Source organism: Crocodylus siamensis, chromosome 5 (assembly GCF_052110815.1).
Source record: "Crocodylus siamensis isolate JL-2025a chromosome 5, ASM5211081v1, whole genome shotgun sequence".
NCBI lineage: Eukaryota > Metazoa > Chordata > Crocodylia > Crocodylidae > Crocodylus > Crocodylus siamensis.
This window is the reverse complement of record NC_143399.1, coordinates 125,518,441-125,541,908: the sequence shown is the minus strand read 5'-3', so window position 1 is coordinate 125,541,908 and position 23,468 is coordinate 125,518,441. Positions and strand designations below refer to the sequence as shown.

Genomic DNA, 23,468 nt, shown 5'->3' with positions numbered 1-23,468 from the left:
ATTGCTGCCAGGCCAAACCCACTGTCAACACAGTGGTCCATACTTTACATCAAGCTATATCTAAAGATCACTAGGACTGTGCTTTTCTAGTTCAGCTTTGCACAGGAACATGAACCAGATATTGACATTACACTTTTACCAGTCTAAGTGCTCAGAAACCAGTCTAAACCCATAACAGAGCAGAAGTTCAGCACACACAGACTGGTCTAAAAACAGTGGAATCCAGTCTCAAATAGACCCGGATCTATGTGCACTCAAACTTACTCATTGTAGGTGGGACCAGTGCATTGAACCGCAGTACTGGTTCCCCTATTTATTCAAGTCAGGTCACTGTCTGCCAGCATCCCAGACTCCTTTGCAGCTACCCGCTAGCCCCCCCTCACAAGGAGGCATGCTAGCACTTGCCCTGTGCTTAGCTGCTCCAACCAAGTGCCCAGTGCTCCAACCATCCTCAAGCTGCCACAGAGCCAAGTTAGCACAGATCCTTTCTAGCATGGACCTTTTCTGCAGCCCCACTTCCAGCTAGCTGTCAGCCACAGGCAGGCAGCGCAGGGGGAGAAAGGAGGCATCTGTGTCCCATCACATAACACCCAACAATGTACATGCAGACCTGAAACAGAGTCCAAATGAAACCCAGTGAGTGGGTGCAGCCCTACAGAGCTTGACCCTGGCTCCTGCACACACACCCAGGAACCCCCATAAGCCCATGAATGGGCACAGCACCATGAAACCTGACTGGGCTGCTGGGCATGAGCAAGCATTCCGTCCTCCCACTGCTGCATCATCTTTCAGCCACAAGTATCTGTCAACTGCAGGCAGGCAATGAGAGGCAGGGTGTGAAGGGAATGCTTGCCCATGCCCAGGCTCCATGGGGTCAGGCTCTGTGGGGCTGCACCCACTCCCAGGATGCATGGAGGTCCCTAAGCGGGTGCACAGCAGTCACATCAGGCTCCATGGGACAGCACCCACTTGCAGGGGTTCTCCTGGGCTTAATGTCAGGTCTGCATGTACATCGTGGGGTGCTTCGTGATGGGTTTCATGCAGGGACATAAATGCTTCCTTTCCCCCCTACCCCACTGCCTGCCTGATATATGCCTGTGGCTGACAGATGACACAGCAGAAAGAGGGGCTCATGCGTCCCATGCCTGGCAGCCATGTTTTCTTACATCCCATTTCCTACAAGTTACCACTACCTGAACAGCAAAGAATTGTCAAGATGCCATCAAAACATGCACCTCCAGCAAATTATCATATCAACCTCCATATCAGCTTTAATTTGGGAAGGAAATATACATTAACATTTATATAAAAGCAACAGTGTGATGAGGCACGTGGCTTCCAGGTTTTAAAGCTCTCAACCCTACTCTATACCTTTGACCTTTATAAAAATTGCACTTGAAAGCACTGTACAGCACAGAAAAGAACAGATAAAGTAAGAAAAAGAAGAAGGTAAGGGAAATAGCAACTTCCCTCCCTCCTCTCCCCACTCCCACAAAAAAAGAGAGTTAGAGAGGGAAGAGACATAGAAAAAATAGTCCAGGTTGCAGGAGATGCATATAAGAGATCTTGTGTATACCAGTGGCAAAAGTTTAAAGATACTAGGAAAAGAAGAAGCAGAGAAGGGAGAGAGATGAGGCCCACTGCTGGGCAATGTACCCAAATGTTTAAAAGTAACAAGATTTTGATTTAGAGCCTCTTGTGAATGGTAACATTAGATTGCTTCAACTTTTTATCAGCCTCACATCACAGACAGATGAGGGTGACAGAACTTTTCTTCAATATATTTTAGTCTTGGAGAGGAGAGGAGAATGTGTCTTTAATATTATATACATCTTAAAAAGCAGCACCTGTCTTCCTATGTGACTGTAGCATACCTAACACCGTTGATTCTAGGTATAATAAACGGTCATACAGTAAACAAGCTGGAAGCTAGGAAAGCTCGAGGTCCATAATGAGAAGACATTAGACAAAAGTCTCACTAAAATCAAATGTGGTTCTCCCTGCAGATTACTGTGAATTTGATCAACAAGGAGCTGCAACAATGATTCAAGGAAAAAATGCAGCTATCAGGAGAGGTGTAATCAAGATAAAGCATATACAGTCAGGCTAGGGACAGAGGTTACACATAACCTAGTTTAAGGGATCAGAAACTGGTTTAAACCTGTAACAAAACAGAAGTTCAGTGCACATAAACCTCCTTCAAAAAGGCCAAAACAAATTTAAGATGAACCTGGTTGAATGTAGTATCAGACTGAATTGACTTAGGTCAAACCAATTTATGGAACTTCTGTCCCAAACCTCTTCCTGGTTCAAATTAAATCACAGTCCCCAGCATCCCAGGGTGCTTTGTAGCCCTGGGCTGTGCTGTAATGTCTGTTCCAATGGAGCAAGGTGGGCCCCATCTTTCTCTTTCTACTCCCCAACCGGAGCATGGTTGCTGCACTGGCTGGCTGAGAAGGGGATGGGGATGGGAAACCTGGCTCTGGACCACAGCCAGAGTTGGCCTAATGGGGGCAGAGCAGCCCCTCACAGGCTTTTCCCCCACTTGTTGCTGGAGCTGGGGGATGGCCAGACCCTGGGCCAGGCCAGCAGAATGAGGTGGGGGGACAGGGCTTTAAGCCCCCTCCTCCACTGGCATAGGACTTCTGCTGGGGTCTGTCTTTGTCCCGAAATCTAACATCTGTTTTTAGCTTAGAGATACATTCAGCTGATGAAATGGCTTGCGGTCCCCAACTGATTTAGTGCAGTAGCATGCAACATGGGATGGAGAGGATCCCTGGTTTGACTGGAGACAGCACTCAAATCTCAGAAATAAAGCTATTAGCCAATGACTCTTGCTCCCTCTTTTCCTATTATTCCTTCATTTGTTTATTGTTTGTACAGAAGAATCTTAAGAAAAAAACTATCCCTATTGTCATTCAGGATCTCTCAAGAATAATATTTCTCTCCAGTGCTTAGAGTGGGGGGAAAAAACACCTGAATGCAGTGTAGTAACGTATCCTTTCTTCATCCACAGCTACTAATACAGGATAGTATACTACAGCTACTAGTTAGTGGTGGCATGGAATTGGAGAGAACAAGGGAATGGAAGAGTCTCAGGGCATTCTGCCTAACTGGGTATCTATATCCCATAGGAAGTGCTTAACCTTTCACACAGTCAGGCTTCCTTGGACCTTTAGAATGTCCCTTAATCTGCATAATGGAACTAATAAGAGTTTAACCATTTAAATACAAAAATGTAATCCATGAGGTCACTGGGGAGCACTATCTAGCAGTGTGCAGAGATATAACTAGCCAATTTATGTTCTTTCTTCTACATTTCCAGATGTTAAATTGTAGCAGCGACAGCTAAAGATAGGAAAGCCTTTAAACTAGTACTACTCCTCCAGTTGCTGTAGTTACCATAGAGATGTTACGCAATTGTTAATACGATTTTATGTTTTGAGGACCAAACTACCATGAGCTGTCTGATTTGATATGATCTTCCAGTGTAGACAGGAGGGAACTGGGTTAACACAAAATATATCCAAGGAAAACTTGCCTTACGGGAAGTATTAGTGTTGGCCGTATGTAGACTAAATGAGGGACACGTGTGCATGGCACTTTAAAGTGGGATAAATGTTTTTGCACTGCTTTAATGGTGTTGGTGTTTGCACGTGGTGGCGGCGTATTGCACACTAATTACAGCTGTTGTAGGAAATTTGGCGGCATAATTCACTTTAAATGACTTGGGGCACAGCAAACCAAAATTTCTCCAAGGAGTTTTAGTTTGCTGCTCCTACATCTTTGGAACAAAACACCAGACTCTGCACAGCTCAGGAGCTGTGCAGGAAGCTCTACAGGCAGCCTGGCAGCAGCCTGGGAGGGCAGGCTCCACCCAAGAAAAGCGGCAAACCTGATAATTTTTTCCGCCCCCTGGAGCCTGCCTGCCTGCCTGAGCTGCATGGGGGCCCAGTGCTTCCCTCTGCGGCTGTGGTGCCCCCCAGGACTGCCCAAGCCAGGTGCCTGCAGGTGGGTGCCTCCTAGGGGAGCTGCCACTGCTGCGGAGGGAAGCACCAGCCTCCCCTTGCAGCTCAGGGACTGCTCTACCCCCTGGCAGCTCACCCTCCCCTCCCCACAGCTGGAGAGGCAGGTAAGTCAGTGAGGTGTGTGCATGACATGGGAGTTTAAAGCACCCTAAATTGAAGCAGTGTTTTAAAAAACCCACTGCTTCATTTTAGGGCCCCCCATTTCATCTACACATGCCCAGAAATTCCACAAATAGCTCTCTTTTCCCCACAACTATTACTGGGCACCATACCAATATGCTGTTGGCAGGTCCCATTTCAGAGAAGAAACCAAAATAGAAAGCTTTTCACTATGTGCTTTTCTTTGAGATCTCATGGCAACCCTGCCCTCACCCCCCACCTATTACACCAAAATAATGGTGTCCATATTAGGTAGTATTATGTTGCCCATAACACTGGGTTGTTCCTGTAGTTTCCAATGGATATAAATCTTTACTTCCCATCTTCAGCGCTTCCTGTTGTGGAGAGTTGCTGTGCACTACTATAACACAATAGCTATTTTATGGGTGGCTGCATTGCAGTTGCAAGCAAAATAATTAAATAAAAAGATATAATGGTCTATCAATCAGCTTGTGGTTAGGTTTCTAAAGCACTTGGGAAAAGTTCATGGCACACTATAAATACAAGGTATTACAACTAGTTGCTTTTAAGTTTGGTGTTTCATTGCTCGTTTTCTTTGGGAAAACTGTTCAGCCTATCAAATTATTCCTCATGGTATTTGCCTAGCTTTACAAGTAGTGACTCTAAACATTATGAACCTGTTCCAGAAATACCCGTTGCTAATGTATATCATTTAACCTGCATTATCTTGCATCTGATATACAGTGAGGGAGAGCACTAACTCAAGCACAATCCCATGGGAGCTTTTAGGTACAGTCAGTGCCATTTTCAGCAGGTAGCTTCTGTGGTGGGAGCATATTATGGCTCTTAACACGTAGTGCTGCACACCTAATTGGTTGGTGCAGTGCTACCCAAATTCCACCTAACCAATTACATATTATGCCAGTGCACATTACATGAAATAACTGAGGAAACTGCATTTAGTGCTAGGACTCAGGAGGGAATTCTACTTGTTTCTGCCTCCAAATAAAGTAAATAGCAAGGGAAGGGCTGAGCCAGACAAAGCTTCCTCCTTCCACACTACTGCCTAGAATCCACTCCACACCCAAATATTTTTAAAGAGCCCCGTGTTCAAATAGGACTTAATTTTTTTTAAGTAATTTTAATTTTTTTAATGAAACAACAATCCCAGCACAGCTCTACACAAGTAAGCCCCGTCCTTGCCAAGACTTCAAAGGGACTCTCAGGGCCCAGAAGTCCACGAACATGATAACCCTGGCAGAAGCAAGATTCAAAAAAATTAAAATAAATAGATAAATAGATCTTGACCACAGCACTGGTTCCTCCTCCTTCCCCTTCACATACACCTTCTTCATTTAACTACAAAACAGTGGAACTACTTATGTCATTTCCCCCAAACTGCTGATATCACTCTCATGTCAGAAGTGCCAACTAGGAGTATCACCAAAAGCTGAAAGAGAGAAAGAGAGAGAGAGACTCTCCATAGCAGTCCAATTTATCCACAAAATAAGCTATGTAACTAAGTACAAATGGCAGTAATATTTGTAAAGTTCACTGTACTGGTTATAGAAAAATATTTCCAATATAGCAGGATGCCTGATGGGAAACAGAACTCCCATAGATCTATGAAGTTTATTAGAAGAGATTTTAAAAACAAGACTTTTGAGTCCTTTTTTGTTAAGCACAAATGAACACAAGCAAAAATATCTACAGTAATAGATACTGAAAATGTATTCCACAACCACTTTACAAAGCTCTGGATTATGATTGCATATTAAAATCCAATAGGTTTCTAGATTCATACATCGGCAATATATCTGATTTTTGACAGAGTGAAAGTCAGATATTTCTCCTGTTGAGGTTTACACTTCAGAAAAAAAATAAGAATGACCAATGAATATTTCTTTCGTTTTCACTTATTTGCATAACTTTTATAAAATGCGAAATGCTTCAGTGCTACAGTAATACATCTTGGAAAGAAAACAATATGTAGCATTCTCTAAATTAACTGAACATGAGGAATTGACAGAAAACCACGGGGCAAAGAAAACAAAAAAGTCAGGCAGCTGGATCATCTAATATTATGACTAATTTTGTCATACTTTAGGACCACGGTTTATTCATGAACAGAATTACCTGTACCTGATTTAGCTTCCACTGCTGATAAGAACCCTGACACTTTACATTTACTAGACATTTCATAGATTTTCATAGACATTAGGGCTGGAAGGGACCTCGGGAGATCATCGAGTCCAGCCCCCTGCCCAAAGGGCAGGAAGTCAGCTGGGGTCATAGGATCCCAGCAAGATAAGCATCCAATTTACTCTTGAAGGTGTTCAGAGTAGGTGCTTGAACCACCTCCGCTGGCAGACTGTTCCAGACCTTGGGGGCTCGGACAGTAAAGAAATTCTTCCTTATGTCCAGCCTGAAACGGTCTTGCAGGAGTTTGTGACCGTTCGACCTCGTCATCCCTTGGGGTGCTCTGGTGAACAGACGTTCCCCCAGATCCTGGTGGTCACCCCGATAAACTTATAGGTGGCCATCAGATCACCCCTGAGCCTGCACTTTTCCAGGCTAAAGAGTCCCATGGCTCTCAGCCTGTCATCGTAAGATCTGTTTTCCTGACCTCTGATCATGTGCGTGGCTCTCCTCTGGACTCTCTCAAGCTTCTCCACATCCTTTTTGAATTGTGGAGCCCAAAACTGGATGCAGTACTCCAGCTGCGGCCTCACCAAAGCCGAGTACAAGGGGAGAATGACGTCCCGGGATTTGCTCGAGAAGCATCTATGGATGCACGCCAGCATTTTGGTCGCTTTACTAGCCGCAGCATCGCATTGCAGGCTCATGTTCATCTTGTGGTCAATGATGACCCCCAAGTCTCTTTCTTCTGTAGCAAATTATTGCATGATAAACATGGACAACCAGCCATAGCCAAATAGTCAATTAGCCACAAATATGTTGCTCAAAAACAGTAGAACATTTTTGTACCTGGTTTCTATCAACCTTTAACTTCAATGTGTGGCATGTCACATATAGGGTAATAGCATTTGGCCAAATCCTCCACATCCCAGGTTAGACTGCTCTCCCTACCCCCATCCACCCCTTCCTCCAAATATCTGATGTCCCAGGGTGCCTCAGCAAAGAGATGTCATGATTTACATCCCCCTCTTTCCCTCACCAACCTTCAAAGCTGCTTCTTTAAGGAGCCATTAACACTTCTTTCTTGTGAGGATCAGAGTGTAAACAGATACTTAACATGACTATGGTTTGCTTACACACAATACTAATCTGAGAATGGGGGAGGATTGGAAAGTAATCTTTCCGATTTGTTTGGTAAGCTGCCCATGGGGACAAGGTAGGGAAAGAGGATTTGATTAGCACCGATAAAAGGAAAATTAACATTATCAGCTATCAGATTTTGTTAGCTGTTGTAGCTGATAATGTCACCAATATATATATCTGGCCAGGGCCCCCTACATGCCACATGCATGCATGCAGCCACACCATGGCAGGCAACATCAGCAGATGGGAGCACTCATGCCTTGCATAGGTGCTGATGCCTGGGGGCACACGGCTCAGGCCCGCATTGGGCATGTGGGCATGGAGCACAGACTGCCTGGCCCACCTCTATTGCAGGGGCTCCCCACAGCATGCCTGCAGCTTCCGTACTTGTGCAGCACCAGAGGAAGCCCTGCACTGGAGCCAGCTGCCCTCCCTGCCCCATGCCACTCAGGTCCTAGGACTCTGCTCGAAGTGGAGGGGAGCCGTGGCCCCTGCTTGGCAGGGTACAGGAAAGGCAACGCCTCCAGTGCAGGTCTTCCCCCAGTGCTGCACAAGTGTGGGAGCTGCAAGTGTGACTCCCAGAGCCCCTGTGATAGAGGCAGGCTAGGCAGGCTGCACTCCTCATCCCCACGCACAGCACTGGCCAGAGTGGCACACCATCAGGTGTCAGCACCTGCTCAGGGCACAAGCACCCCACCTGCTGCTGCTGCCTGCAATGGGGGCTATGCACCAAGGGGGGGGTCCCCACACACCCCCCCCACCCTTCCTCACCCCTGCACCCTGCCCACCCAAACTCTGTGTTCCCGCTGTCCCTCTGGGTGTAGTCTCCGTGCTGCTGCTAGCCCCCAGCCCCATGCTCCTTGCCCCCACCCAGCTGCAGGTCCCCCCACCCCTGCCTCTACCACTTCCCTACCTGCTGCACAGAGCAAGCAGGACACCAGGAAACCCAAGCAGGTCCCACCAGGGTTTCTGCAGCAATGGTGGCAGCAGCCCCAGCCAGAAGCTGCTGCTGGCTGAGCTGGGCCCTTCTTCCCATGACCACGGGAGTGAGGTGCAATGGGGTATGTTGAGGGGGTGTATATGTGGGTGGAAGGGCTGAGCAGGTTACAATTCCTTGGTGGGTGCCTGTAGGCTGAATGAAAGTGCCTGGTGGGCTGGATGTGTCCCGCAGGTTGTATTTTGCCCACCTCTGTATCAAGAGATACCCAAGCTATCTCTGAACAAGCTAGTTAAAGTATCAGAAACAGAACATCCAATTCAGTACAGGACTGCATAGAAAGAGCACTCCCAGTGCTCACCCAGCTACTTGGTTCAGAGATAGACTTTACATCATGCAGCAGACATATCCTGAGAGGTCAGGAAGCGCAGGAATATAGTAAGAACTGTCAAAAGTCAGATAGATAATTAAATCTTGCAAATGAAGTGAATAAAAAAAAGGATTCAGCTATGTAAATAAACAGAAAACAAGGAAGGAAGATCTCTATATGGTGAGGCTGAGGTAGAAGTGAAGATGACTCAAAAACAATCATAGAAGAAAAAGGGCTGGCTGGAAAGAAGCCAGTGGTCATTAGGTCCAACCCCCTGCCTGTTGCAGGATCATCCCTATCCAAACCATCCTATACATTCTATACGAAATGAATATTTTGCCACCGTGTCCCATATTGTTGGTCACATTAAAAATGTAGTTTCCCTACATTTCAGGAAGATGGCTGGTAGGAATTTACAGAGATTCATTCACTCTGGTGGACAGATCATTTCCTTTTCAGAATTCTGGAAAAACTGGCACATGAAATCACAAGGACGTGAAATCACAGTAGCAAAGATTTATAGTTAATCTATCAAGATGGAGGTGGTATGAGTGAAGAAAAGCAAACATGGTGTATTTATTTAATAATGGAAATAACTGGCATGGGCACCTAGGGGTCCATTAGTCTGCCCTATGTAGTATGCAGAACTTTAAAAAGAGTGTTGAAGCATAGAATAGTCAAAGATACAACGTAAATGGAAAACTGGATAAATACCACATCAGTTTATCAAAAGGTCGGTCAGACCAATCTGAGACCTAATTTTCTAGATGACAGAAATGTGGCACATCATGTATTGTTGGAATTCCACAAGGTATTTGATATGGTGCCATATGAGAAATTATCAGTTAAGAGAAGACAAGACTTACTACAGGAACTGAAAAATGGGTAAGGACTGGGAAAAATACAGCCCATGGACTGGATCTGGCCCACCAAGGGATTTTGTCTGGCCTACAATGGGTCCTTCAGCCCTGCCCAGCCAGGTGCAGGGGGCAGCCCAGGCCATGGTGTGTGCAGCTGGTCCTGCTGGGGGGTGACGCCAGATGCTCCTCACCCACTCACAGCCCCATCCCATCCACCTGTCTGTGCAACCTGCTCGCATGGGTCCCAGCCAGTCCCCATGGAGACCCCAGAATCATAGCAGTACCAGCATGGGGCCAGGAGCCAGAGCAGAGCCATGATTCGCTCCCTGCACACCCATGCCTACAGAACCGGCACTCGTGGCAGGGACACGCAGGGAGTAGATCACATCTCTGCCCCTGACACAGGCTCTGCACTGTCACCATCCCCCAATCTCAGTCCCACCCTGCCCACCTATCCCCCAGATGCCTCTTTCCACCTGCCCACGGCCCCTTTTCATCCACCCAGCCATTGAAGGAGTTTTGGTGAACTGTTGCAGGGAGGGGGTGCTGACCTGGCTTGTGACAGCTTACCAAAACTGCCTAAGTGACCTTCAGGAGCAAATAATTGCTCAACCCTGCTGTAGAGCTACCATTTATATTCAGACAATATACTGTTCCCAGAATCACTGGATATTGATATAATCTACATAAAACTATCAGGGAGGGCTATGGTAGCCACACGTTTACCTGATAGTCAGGTGAAAAACAGAACCTGGTCACCTCCTTTTATCAGCAGTTCTGCTAATCCACCACAGAGAAATAGCTTTCTTTCCTCTTGGTTTTTCCTGATTCTTGAAAGAGTCTAAAACACGGCAGTATTAAAAACAGGTTTTAGAGCCCTATAACTAATAGCATCAGCAACATCTGGTGGAAACACACCTTTGTTTGCAACTCACTCTCCATCTTTCTGCAAGCAAACATTCAGGAAAATGTTACTCCTTTGACCAATGTTTTGCAGCAATGTGTCTCTCCATGAAGACTTGTATAAATAGACTGGATGGACACAACTCAATCATGTTATGGGACAGATTACATATCGGATGTGTACAGTTTTCTCCCAACCTTCCCCCCACACCTCATTCTAATACTCACTTTTTTTGGACAAACACATGAAAAAATATAAACATTAAAGAGAACTGCATAACATTAGTGGAAATGAAACCCTGACACTGTAAATAACAACAAAATGTCTTTGTTGACCAGGGATTCTCAACCCCTACCTCCCTTTTCTTTGCCATTTCCCTAATACTACGGGCTCCAGGCTGGACATAATCCTACTGAAATCTAAACCAACTCTTTGTGGTATTACGCTCTCACTATTTGTTGTAGGTTATTTAGCACTATAAGGTGCATGCATAAAACACATTACTCTGTTCTCTCCCAGCCCCACCAATCTTCTAAATGGTCCTTCAGGAGCACTTCAGTGAAATCACCACTTTACAAGTATTTGCCATTGCATTACGGCATTTCATTAGCAGGACCAGAAATTGTGAACAGCTCAAAATTTGCAGTGATACATCAGGCCAAATCCTCACTAATAAAAACAGACTCAACCCTTGCTGTCCTCAACTGAATAATACCTGTTGCTTGCCCCTAAACTGAAAGTTACCATTTATCAGTAATTCCCAGTCTAACCATCTTCATCTTCCCCTCTTTCTTTCCCATGTCATTCTCTTTTTCTTTAGTAGAAAGATTTATGAAGCGGATAGATTTATACTACATTGCACCACTTGAAAGAAACTGAACTTAGAGCCATGTTTTTTTAATGTCACTGGAAAGAAGGGAACATACATGCACATACACAAAGTTATCTCGATCCTGACATTTGATGCACCAATGTGGAACCACGGTGATTTCATGAGGTTCCCCCGAGGCCACAGAGGAGCATGTAGGAATTGCAGGACTGGGGCAAATCAACTGTGTAGGTCAATGAAACAAATAGAAAATGTCAACTAAGCTCTGTGCACATACTCAATTGGATGATAAATATTGCATATATGCCCTATAGACATTTAAATTTCAGATTCATCCTTTGTCGGGTCTATAAATATATGCCCTACTGAAAGTTGAGAGTTCTGTCTTTCATATAAGCAGAAGTACTCTGACCAGGAAGGGAGGAGCTGGTTTATAAAAAAAAACAAAATTAATCTTTTGGATTATCTGGAAAAGCTATTCTACATAATGATTTATGGTATGTTCTGTAAGTACCATATGGAATTGCATATGTAGGTAATGCCCAAGAAGCATTTTTGCAATATCTTTTATTTCCTCAAGGTACAAAAAATGATCACCCTTGCATACAATTTTAATATTTTAGGAAGTTACAGATAAAAAGACTTTAGCTTTCATCAGGAAAGAAATTCTTTCAACTATATTTTTGTTTGGTAAAAATGGAATAGCCAGTATTAGAGACCTTGGTTATTTTGTCCGGGGAACAGGCTACACCAAACAGATCAAATATATGCCTGCAAAAAAGAATCTGCCTAGAACAATGCAGATAATCTAATAGACTTCTTAATACACACTAATAAATGACATCTTCTCACTACTACCTACATTTTTAAAATACATAATCAACAGCAATCAACTCATTCTTTGGTAATATTTGATTTAAATGCATTAAGCATCTGCCACCATAATAATTCACTCATGAGCATTTCCTAAAAGGATTATTATTGCTTTTGAATTCCCATGGCTTTAAGTGTTTATCTAGTTTAGAATCATCATTTTTCTGTGTGTCAGATGCAACCATCTGTGCAAAAGTTAAAATGATAAATGCACTTTTTTTGTACACTACTGCAAGACAACCCCACCGGCCTGAACAGAGAATTAAAACAGAGACCTCCACAGTCAAGAGTGGAAATTTCTACTGCTTGAATTTAAGAGCTGATCTGGGTAATTCTGTACCACTCAAATTCAGAGCCAAGAGGCACCAGACTGAAACTCTACACACCCACTCCATTTGTACTACCTACCAAGTAAAATTGCTTCAGGGATGCACTGAGCATGTGTCAATAAGCTCTCTAGAAAGTTCAGCCATAACAGAGTAGCCAAGAGTTTAAATAGCCCTATATTCATCTGCTATAAATTGGGCAGGTGGGAAACTTAATGACCAGTAAACTACTTATAACTGTAAATATCAAATTTGTAATGTTAAGAATAATAAGGTAGCAAAATCTAGCACTAAAAATTAGGAAATGCCTGAATTAAAGATGCCTGTACAACTTCAGTTTTTCCTAATTCAGAATAGATAAAAAGAAGGGAAAATATTTAACTGTGATGTCACATTCAATGCAAGGTTTGGATTGTCTGGAAGAAATGAATTATAATGGTCTCTTTTATGGCACTCACCATTCTAGTGCTTCACAAATGTTAATCTTTAAAGCATAGCTCCAACTCACTTCACTTGCAGTCATGAATACCCAGCTGCTCTGAAACTCCAACTCCAGGTGTCTCAGATTGGGCATTCAGGAAATAAATAGCATAAAAATAGACTGGGTATAAAGAGTTTGCTTTAAGTGACTAGTCTAGCATTACACATTAACTCTGTAGAAGAGACGGGAATAAACGCCAACTGTGCTAACCCTGCAAAAACTAGCACAAGCAAGGGGGAGTTCCCACTTCTAGAAAGAAAGTCATAGGGGTTAGGGTCACAAGTCAACAGGCCAAAGGGAGGGAACAAGTAAAAGATAAAGAAAGATCAGTACTGTCGTAACGTATACTCAGGACCTTAATCCCCACAAACCTTCAACAGCTCCACAGGTGCCTCCAAACAAGCCTTTAGTCCCTAGAGCACTCAAACAGCAGCTTGCAGCCACTGGCAACGAGTAGGGGGTGCACGCAGGTGCACATGCACCCCCTGAGCGGGGCGGTACACCCCCTACAAGTGCCGCTTGCCACTCCCTCCCTCTCCCCCACCGCCAACACCACCGGTCAGTGTCTGCAGAAGCTCACTCCTTACTGGTGCCGTGCTCCCACCACTGCCACCGCACTCCCACCGCTGCCATGTGCCCCCAGCCACTGAAGGCATGCGCCATTCATGCCTGCAGTTGCCTCCAAATCTGAGTCCAGCTCCTTCAGTCCACAGTTCTGGCTGCCTGAGCCAGTGAGCTCTTCAGCTCCACTGTACACTGCTTTGTGTAAGGCTGACCAGGTTTCATGTGCATGCTACTCTCTCTTCCCCTCACTGTAACCTCACGGTTCTTCTTCCTTTTTCCCTTCCCCCCCAGCCAGTGTTGCCAAGTCTTGCAAGAAAAAAAAGCATCACTGCCTTTAAAAACAAGCCCAAAGCAAGCCCGACTCATTTCAAAGAGAGGGAAGTAGGGGTACTTATCAACCTGTGACTCTGAAAAAATTAAAGCGACTTTAAAAAAAAAACAAGCCCAATTTTGCTTATTATAAGTGGACTTGGCAACATAGCTCCCAGCCCCTGGGGGTTTCTGGGGGTTCTAGTCCAAATTAAGGGTCACCACAGTTCTGCAGACTGCTCCCTGGTTCCTTCTGCTCCTACACACATTACATTCTTGTTACACAACTATGCCAACTTTATTAACAATGGCACCACCCTTTGTTTTTCTGTGATCCCTCACATCTTACTCATTCACAACACACCTTTCAGCTTCTGCAACATATATAAAGAAAGGGGGTAAGAGATGTCTTACCAGCAACTGCCTCTTTTACTATCCAACCCTGAGTTATTCCCTGAGAAATAGTAATCTAATGCATGCAAGTGAAAAATAAAAACCCAGTACAAAAAAAATAGCATCTGCTTATGCTATTGAATTAGTAATTTTTACCTGCACTTTTCATCTCTGGATCCTGAAATATTTTAGAAAGGTGTTTACCATAAAACCCCAAAACGTTATTGCCTTGTGATAATAACTTAAATTCACCATAATTTCATGCTTTGTAAAACCACCTTCAATACATAAAAGTTCAGTATTTAAAGGCTTAATTCAAATTGCCCTAATCAACTCAAAACACAATAAAGATACTGCAGAAACCATGAAGTGCCCCAAACATGCCATTTGTGTCAGGTCTTATTAACCTAACATACCTAATTCATCCTTTGTATAATGTATAGATAGCTAGAGCCACTTAAAGTAAATTTTCAGGGATGGAGAGGACTTGGGGGGGAGGAAAGGGAAGCAGAAAAATCCTATTTATTAGCTGTGACTTCATTTTAGGAACTAAAAGAGTTCAATATTATGTGTCCTGAAATTGTATGGTTGAGAGACACAGCAAGTCTCAGCAATAACAACTCACATGACCTGACAAACTATGACTCATACTCTTAATCAGAGCTGAGAAATGTTTTACTGCAACATTTCATCTTGCGAGTGAAGTAAGAGGACAAAAGGAAGGGAATAAATTTTCTATTTTCAACAGAGAAGAGATTGCATAATCCAGTAGCAATTGATTACATGTGAACAATACAAAACAATTGGTGTTCACAGTTTTGATATAGTCCAATATTAAGGTTGAGGCACATTTTACTGATGGGGAGCATTTTTTTAAAAAATTCCTTTGTCAACTCAGAAAATTGTGAAATTTAATTTTCTGTAGAAACATGAGCAATATTTTTCTTTGCTGGTGTGGCAGAATACAAACTTTCCTGGAAATAGTTGTTACATAATACGCTTACTACATAAAAATTAACTTCTTATTTCTGTAGCACTTCTTTCCCCATAGGGGCTGATCCTAGAAAAAGCAATAGATACCAGATATAACATCTAACATGGAGAATAAACCCAGTCCATTCAAATGGGATTAAGCCTGCTGCAGATCTTTGTACGACTGGGCTAATAATTTGCTCCTCCTTAGGCAAATCAATGGAGGTTTTGTTTGAATATGAAAGACGTTAACAGAATTAATCCTGAAACTAGAACACTATCCTTTTACATTTCTAACCTCCCAAACATGAGACTAAGCAGAACAAGGAGCACTGTCCTGCCAGCTGTGAGGTCCCTTCATCTTTAATTATGCAGTTAACATAACATAATACGTGTGTGTGTGTGTGTGTGTGTGTGTGTGTGTGTGTGTGTGTGTGTGTGTGTATATATATATATATATATATAGGGCTTAGTCCATCTGTCTGTGTGTCTGTAATGCTCTTGTGGGGCATGGTTCCTGACGGGGCGCGGCTTCCAGCCAGTGCTGCGTTAAGAATGTCCATCAAGAATGACAGGCAGGGTGGGGTGCGGCTCCAGCAGAGCAGGCCAGGTGGAGCAGGCCAGGTGAACATGGCATGTGGCTGGACGCAGAGTAGCAGCAGCACAGGGTGGTGAATGGTGGCAGTGGTGGCGGCTGTGTGCAAGCGTCTTCCCCCCCACAACTCCTGAGAGCAGGCAGTGGCATGGGGTGGTGGGTGGTGGTGCTCTGTCCCTGCCAGCCCCCGCCCCCCATTCTTGACAGGCAATTCACTAGTTAAAACATAAGCAGGCAATTAAACTATTTTATTATGGTTATCATTGGCATTTCTTTGCATACTTGCTTTAACCTTATTTTATGACCAGATCAATCCTCATAAAATGTGCTCAGACATAGACCATAGAGGTATTAAAGAGAGTTACTACTCTGAGCTCTCTTAAGGTGCATGGCTGTTATCATATGTAATAAAAATACTTAAAAGAAAAGAATTGGAAAGTCATATTAGTTTTCATTCAGTCTTGCCCTGTTCCAAGTCAGAGTTACTGAATGAAACCATGACATGCCTCTTGGACTCTGGAGCTAACTTCAGGACCTCTGCCATCACCATCTAAATTGCCACAAGACTGTATGCAGCAGGAGGATAAGGATGTGAAAAACCCAGCTTTTAATCTCTTTCCACTCTCCTAACCTTTTCCTCTTCTCTTATCAGGGGCCAGCAGCAGGGACTCGGGGAAAGTCTATTCACCAGGGTCCCCCTTGGAGTCACCAGGAACAATGGCCACAAGCTGATGGAGAGTAGGTCTAGGTTAGATATTAGGAAGAACTACTTCACTGTAAGGGTGGCCAGAGCCTGGAACAGGCTTCCCAGAGAGGTGGTGCTCTCAACTTCCCTGGAAATCTTCAAGAGGAGACTGGACAGGCACCTGGCTGGGGTCTTATGACCCCTCCCACCCCCAGTGCTCCTTCCTGCCCATGGCAGGGGGTCGGACTCGATGATCTGGCTAGGTCCCTTCTGACTCATTGATTCTATGATTCTATGAAATTAAAGAATAACGTACCATAAAGCGTTGCCAAAAATAAGCAGAATGGCAAGACCTATGATACAAAAGACAGGCAGACAGACTTTTTAAAAATGTTTATTATGGGAAAGGGGGGGACAATACACCAAAACAACAAAGGACAGCCCACAAAGGGACCCAGGTGCAGAGGACAGAGCCTGGAGCTAGTCCTCAAGGCCTGCCCTCACAGGCAAAAACAAAGACAAAAACATCCAGTAGCACAGAAATCCACTAGGGCATGTGCCGGTAGCCCAGGAGGAGTGTGTGTGGGGGCGGTGGTAGTGTCACAGCATGAGGGCCAAATGGGCACACGCAATGCTGCAGAGCCCCCTCTAAATGGCCCAATATGCCTGGAAGATGGGTACTGTCCTCTGGAGAACTGCAGGTGAGAACTGCAGTGACAAGTGTGCCCAGACCAAAAACTGGAAGAGTCACAGGACAGCATCAATACTGGCCCAAGTGAGCAAACTCCTTCAGCTCTGGAGGATGGCCATCTTGGCCAAGCCAAACAGAAAGACAACCAGTCCGCAGCTGCTGGGCCAAGGACAGATGGGGTTCCGGCCCATTCTGGTCAAGCTGTTCATTGATTGTGAGAATTAAGGTCCTCACCGAGGAGGAGAAGGTCATTGCCATCAGGTGTACTCTGTAAAAAATGAGCCAGGGTCAAAAAGAGGGCAAGACATTCCCACCCAAAATCAGGCACAGAGATGGTAATGAGGAGGAGGCAATGTAGTGCCAACAAGATCCAAACAGCCAGCACGTGGTCAGGAATGACCTCTTGGGCAACTGCCAAGTCAGGTGTCAGCTGCAGCAACAAGAGAATCATGACCCTTGTGCTGAGGGAGGTGCTATGACCCAGATACAGATGACTTCACCAAGTGGCATGCCAGCTTGTTTGATCAGCTGCAGCAGCATGCAGTTCATGCAGAAAGGTAGCATCTGGTTGGCTCTGGTACAGGAAATCCAAAAGAGCTGTCTGCATCACAGGGCCTTGGCAGCCAAAGCCCATACAGGCATACATAAGGGTTGTAGAAAGGGGAACAGGCAAGCCAAAAGAACAGACAGGAACACCAGAGAGGAGTAAGCATGCAAGAAAGGAAGAAATTGGGCCTACAGCCCACCAGCCTGTGCAGCATGCAGCAAGCACCCAATATTGCCCACAAGCTTGCTCAGGCAAAAACTATAATGCTGCATCTCTGGAGTGGAGTGCAGCACTGTTGCTGTAGCCTTGGCAGAAAGCACAAATATCTCAGGTTCTGGGAACCATTTGTGAATGCTCTGTGCAACCTTCTAGTGGTGTTTGGTTTGATCAAGAAACTCAATAAGGCATTCAACAGAGTAACCAGCACAGGGAGGTTCCACAGAAGCAGGAACAGGTTCTGCCTCTGGGCTGGAGTCCTTCCCCAAGGAAGAGGGCACTGTAGCCACATCAGGGGATGTCACCTCTGGAGGCAGGACTTCCATCAACGCATCCTCAGAGGCAGAATCAAAATCTGAACCCAAGGAGGAGGAGTTGTACACTTCCTGCATCAAGAGCCACTGAGGCCCTGTGGACTTGCCCTTCACCAGGAATCTCAGCATCAGGCCCTGTGGAAGCAACATCCTCCAAGGGGTCTTGGAAGGGGATATCAGTCCCCGATTTCTTGGGAGGGGCATTCTCCTGGGTTGGGCATTCTTGCTGCTGGAGTTGTTTGTGGCTCCCAGAGGGCACAACCTCCTTGTCAACCTCATCAGTGTCAAGGAGCTGAGAAGCAAGGGGAGGGCCAGAGGACCCCTCTGCCACCGCCCTTGACCTCAGGTAACCCCTGACCACTACAAGGCCTGGGAAGGGGGGCTGAGGAGGCAGGCAGAGGCAGGGCTTCCTGCTCACTAACCTCAGCTCCCCTTGACGTAATGAGGTGGTCTTGAGCGGGTGATGAGGCCTGTTTAGGAGACCCTTCCTGTTTCTGGGACTTCCCCTTCCCAGCAGAAGGAGCCAAAGCCTCCCCTGTGGGGGGAGGAAAAGGGGGACCCAGGTCCATTGCTGTGGAGCCAGCTGACTCTGACAAAACAGGGAGTGGCTGGGAGGAAAGCCCATCCCCACCACCCAATAAGACTGCCACACCAGAGCCAGATGAGCCACCATCAGGCACAGCCACAAGTGGCTCCACTGTGACTGACTTCTTCTTCAGGCACTGGGTAGCCAGATGGGACCTGCTACTACAGCAAAAGCACAAGGTGTCCCCAATGGTAAGATAAACCTTGTACTTTTGCCCATCAATCAGGAAGGACATGGAGCGGGGCAAACCCCGACCCTCTCTGTCAAGAAGCATGAACATCTGTCATTTAAAGAACAGGACATGCCAGAGCTGAGGGATCTTACTGCCAAGCATCAGTCTATGGACTGGGCCCATCACCATGCCATAAGGGCTCAGGCGGTTGGTGAGCTTGTTGTCCGAGAGAAATGGGAGGACATCAGAGGCCAACACCTGAATAGCCAATGTATCTAAGGGCATCATGAGGGAAAAAGCACCCCTGACAGACACGCCTGCTACCATGACCTCAAGCACAAAAGCAGGGGAGCTAAGGAAAATGATAGGGACTAAACTCATCCAGGCAGCATAAAGGAAATGTGTGTAGCCCACCAGTGCCCACACGGCAGCAGCACACCCCTCCACTCAAATGGAGGGAGGGGCATAAACCCAGAGACCAAAACTCTGGTCAAGAGGGGCAGAAGCCCCAGCAGTAAACAGCTGAGAGCTGCCTTCAGCCATTCCAGCAAAAAAAAAAGAGTTACCCCTGGAAGGACCCAGAGGGCTGGGGGATTGGCAGCCCTCTGGGGCAGGGAACAAAGAACCTGGAAAACAAACAAACAAACAAAAACCAGGGGAGGGGAGCAAGGTGAGCAATATGCCTGGGAGGAGAAGGGAAAAGAATAAGCAGCAGAGCAGCTACAGTGGGAGGGGGAAAAGTAAAATAAACCCAGAGGGAGGGAGAAAGGAGGGGGACTGGGTTACTGCAGGAGAAAGGGCTTAAAAAAGGTGAAAAAGGGCAGGAAAAAGTAATGAAAAGTGGGGGCTATGGTGGGAAAGGGGTCAGACTGTCTGCAAAGCAAGAAAAGGAGAAAGGCTCACTGAACAGGGAGAAGCTCTCAGAGTTCTTAGCAAACACACCTGTCGGTGGCCATTTTTGAAACAAAGAAAGCAAGCAAGCAACTTTTATGAAACATGTCTCTGACACATTTAAAGCTCTGGAAAAAAATGTGTAAAAGCTTTTAGAAGTCTAAGCAAGGAATAAAATGGGTAACACATGTTACAACTGAATTCACCCCAGGAGTTACTCATTTCACAGAATGAAACAGAGTTTTACTAAGTTCATAATTGGCACTATATTTCCAATAGACCTCACAAATCTGAACTCATTTTTGAACTCTGCCACAAGTTTTGAATTTGGAAGAATCAGAGTTTGTATAGTTCTCCAAATCTGAATAGACGACACTACCCAAGGTTTATATATTGCAGTGGGATTTCTTCTGATGTCAGTGAGAGCTAAGCAGGAAGCTGAGACAAGTGTACAGTCCAAAGAGATTAGTCTACTCAGACATTATTGTAACTCTTTACTCCAAAAATATTTTAGTAACCCAGAGGGAGCAAACTCAGCAACTTTATAAGGAATTACGTGTTTCCATGTTATAGTAGCAAATAAAAAACAAATTAGGCAGATCAAATTCTACTCCAAAGTCAGCAGCTCAATTTTCAGTTGAAGGCCACTTTAACTGAAACTCTTTTTCAAAATCCTCAAGTTTTATAACAAATGCTTTACTGAACAATGCAAACTAAAAAATGAAATCAAGGCTAGTGCCTAGAGATATTCCCAGGATCCAATCTGCAATCACGTAGTTTACTTTAGATTGGGATCTGGATATACAGATGTTTACTGGGAACCTGATTTAAGTAAATTGGGGTGGGTGGGATTAGCAGGGGCTAATGGGCCCCTAGAGGGGGTGTGGCAGGTCTGAGATGGGGCAGCTAGCAAGGTTGTGGGGGTTGTTGGGTTCCAGGTGGAATCAGGGGGGCTGGCAGGTCCTGAGCTGAGTTTCATGGGTCTGCGGAGGGATTGCTTGCCCAGGGTGAGAGTGTCAAAGGAATAAAAATATCCCCCTCAGTGTGAAAGGTGGGGGGAAAAGAGCAGCCCCAGGGCTAGAGAAAGCAAGTGGACCTTCCCAGCCCTGGGGCTGCACTGGGAACATGTATACCCATTCTCAGGACCTGATGTACAGTCATGCGGCGCACTTTAAGCCATATGATTGTAGATCAGGTCTTGCATATATACACATTTGCTGGTGCATGGAGCATGATCTACGTTAATTGGGGTGAGTGGGGGAGAAGGGAGGGGAAGGAAGGAGAAGGAAGGTTAATAGGTCCAGAGAAGGGAATGATGAGTCCATGGAGGTAGAGATAGCAGGTCTGCAGGAGGATTTGAGGTTGGAAGCCATGAACAGTCATCAAGGCTACTGATGCTTTGAGGGTGAAGAAACATACCCTATAAGCTCTCTGGGAAGGAGTTAGCCAAGAGTGACAGATATGTAGGCAGAATAAATGGTTCCCCTAGGGTCCAAGGCAGCCTCTCAATGACTGCTTTCCCCCAGGTGACATCAAAAGCATGACAGGCAAAGGAGAGAGAAGAACCCAGGAACCACTTAAATAGGAATCCAGTGGTCACTGGGGGCTCTATTACATGTCACAACCTATCATATTACACTTAGTTGATATACATTTCTGTATGTATAAAATTTGCATAATATATAAACATTTGCATGCCTTAAAGAGTAATAAAGTAGGGGATAGATGTGCCATGTGAGCTATTAATAATGGAAAGAAAAGGAACTTAACTACAGGCTCAGCCCAAGAAGCAAATCTACTATACATTTGATTAATTAGATGTCTAAAGTATAAGACTGGTGAGACAACAAATAATGAGTTTTCTCTAATAAGAAAAAAGATACATTAAGGAAATTAATTTCATTTTCCAAGATGTCAGAAGTGTCTCATAAATAGTGGTGCCTCCTATAATGACAGAGTGATTGCCACCTTTATGGGCATTGTTCGCCACTTTGTGGCAAAATTTTTTAATGTAAACAAGTGATTTTTGAAGTATCCACTTAAAACATTTCTCTTCAATAACCCCAAATGTTTCAATGTCCCCAAATGCTTTTAAAACTGCCCTTTTGAAAACTGCATTTAAGCAAAAAAATCCCTTCACTTGAAAGAGAAACTCATTAAAAACAACAGGATAGGGAAGAAATCAGCATGCCTTTAGTTTTCAAGGTTACATCAGATGTGTTCCCATATATTATCTTGTTATTTTAAAAAACAACCCAACCCACGCATAACAGTGACTTGAGAAGGTCAGCTAAAGAAAAGAAGTCAAAATAAGTGATTTTTCATTCACAAAGAACCATTAACAATCCCAAACATGTTGAAGGTTAACACTCACATAGGGAACAATACCAAATTCTTGCCTATTCTGCAGAACTCACAAATGTCATGTGATCTAGTATATAGGTTTAAGGAAAATAAATGTCAAGGTCTTCCTAAATTCAAGGAGTATATAGAACATGGAGATTTCTCTGTGGTGATTTAAACCTAAGGGCAAACTGAAAGAAAAAGCTTGTGATTGGAACTCAGAATTACTCCCAGATTACACGTTTTGTAAATGTTAGACAAACTTCAAACATGTTGCAAGGCAATGCTGAGAGTCATTGCCATCAGTTTAAGTTCTAGAGAAATCACAGAGCACAAAATATAATAAAATTAGAGTGATACAAAAGTTACAGCTCATTGTACCAGTTGTCTCAAGGCACTAAGGTCCCTGCTCCTTTAAGAGCAGAAACTGCCTAGGGAGAGGGCCCTAAGAGACAGACAGAAGCCCACAGGTGCAAGCTACTATGGCAACAGACTAATGAGTAAATTAGCCCAGTCAGCTGACCAGAAGAGGCAGGACCCTGGGCATATATAAACCCCAGGGCTGGGACTAGAGGCTTAGTTCTTTGTCAGCAGCCAAGGGGGAAGGAGCTCTTAAAGAAGCTCACCAGAGAGGCTTGACTGCCTGTTCTACCCCAAGTAGAATTAAGGGGCTCCTGGCCTACAAGGCACTTAGTGCTGAGGAAGTTATAGATAGATAGATAGATAGATAGATACATTTTTAATGGACAAAGCACACCCTGAACTCCTTGTATTATGTTATAGCCCAGGGGCTTATATTTTAGTTGCTATTTATACACCAGTGGATTGGGTTGAGGCTATTGGGGAAGGAGGAGGCCTCATTGGGGGCCCACTACAGTATGAGAACCCCAGCGCCAGAGAAAGGCTCAGTGACAAGGGGGTGAGCAGACCCCAGAGCCTGAGGGCGCACTGCCAAAGGGGCTGCGGAGAGCCCAGTGCCCATGTGGGGCTCACAGATGGGGCTGTGGACAGCATGGTGAGGACAAGAGATCGAGCTATAGCAAGGCCCCAGGAGAGACAATGTTTACCATCTGCGAGGCTTGGGGCATGGTAAAGGGGTGGTTTTGGAGCCATTCATCTAGCCCATAAGGTTGAGGGTGTCCTGTGAGGCATCCGTTTTGAAGCGGGAACCAAAAGGGGC

General features: G+C 45.0%; 1 protein-coding gene and 1 long non-coding RNA gene across 2 annotated transcripts in view; one reads left to right on the top strand and one right to left on the bottom strand.

Moving 5' to 3' along the window:
• Positions 1–23,468, bottom strand: part of PDE1C (phosphodiesterase 1C) — a 483,633-nt gene that overhangs the window by 312,419 nt on the left and 147,746 nt on the right. The window lies entirely within an intron of this gene.
• LOC149864542 (uncharacterized) overlaps positions 1–23,468 on the top strand; it is a 49,379-nt gene that overhangs the window by 5,703 nt on the left and 20,208 nt on the right. The window lies entirely within an intron of this gene.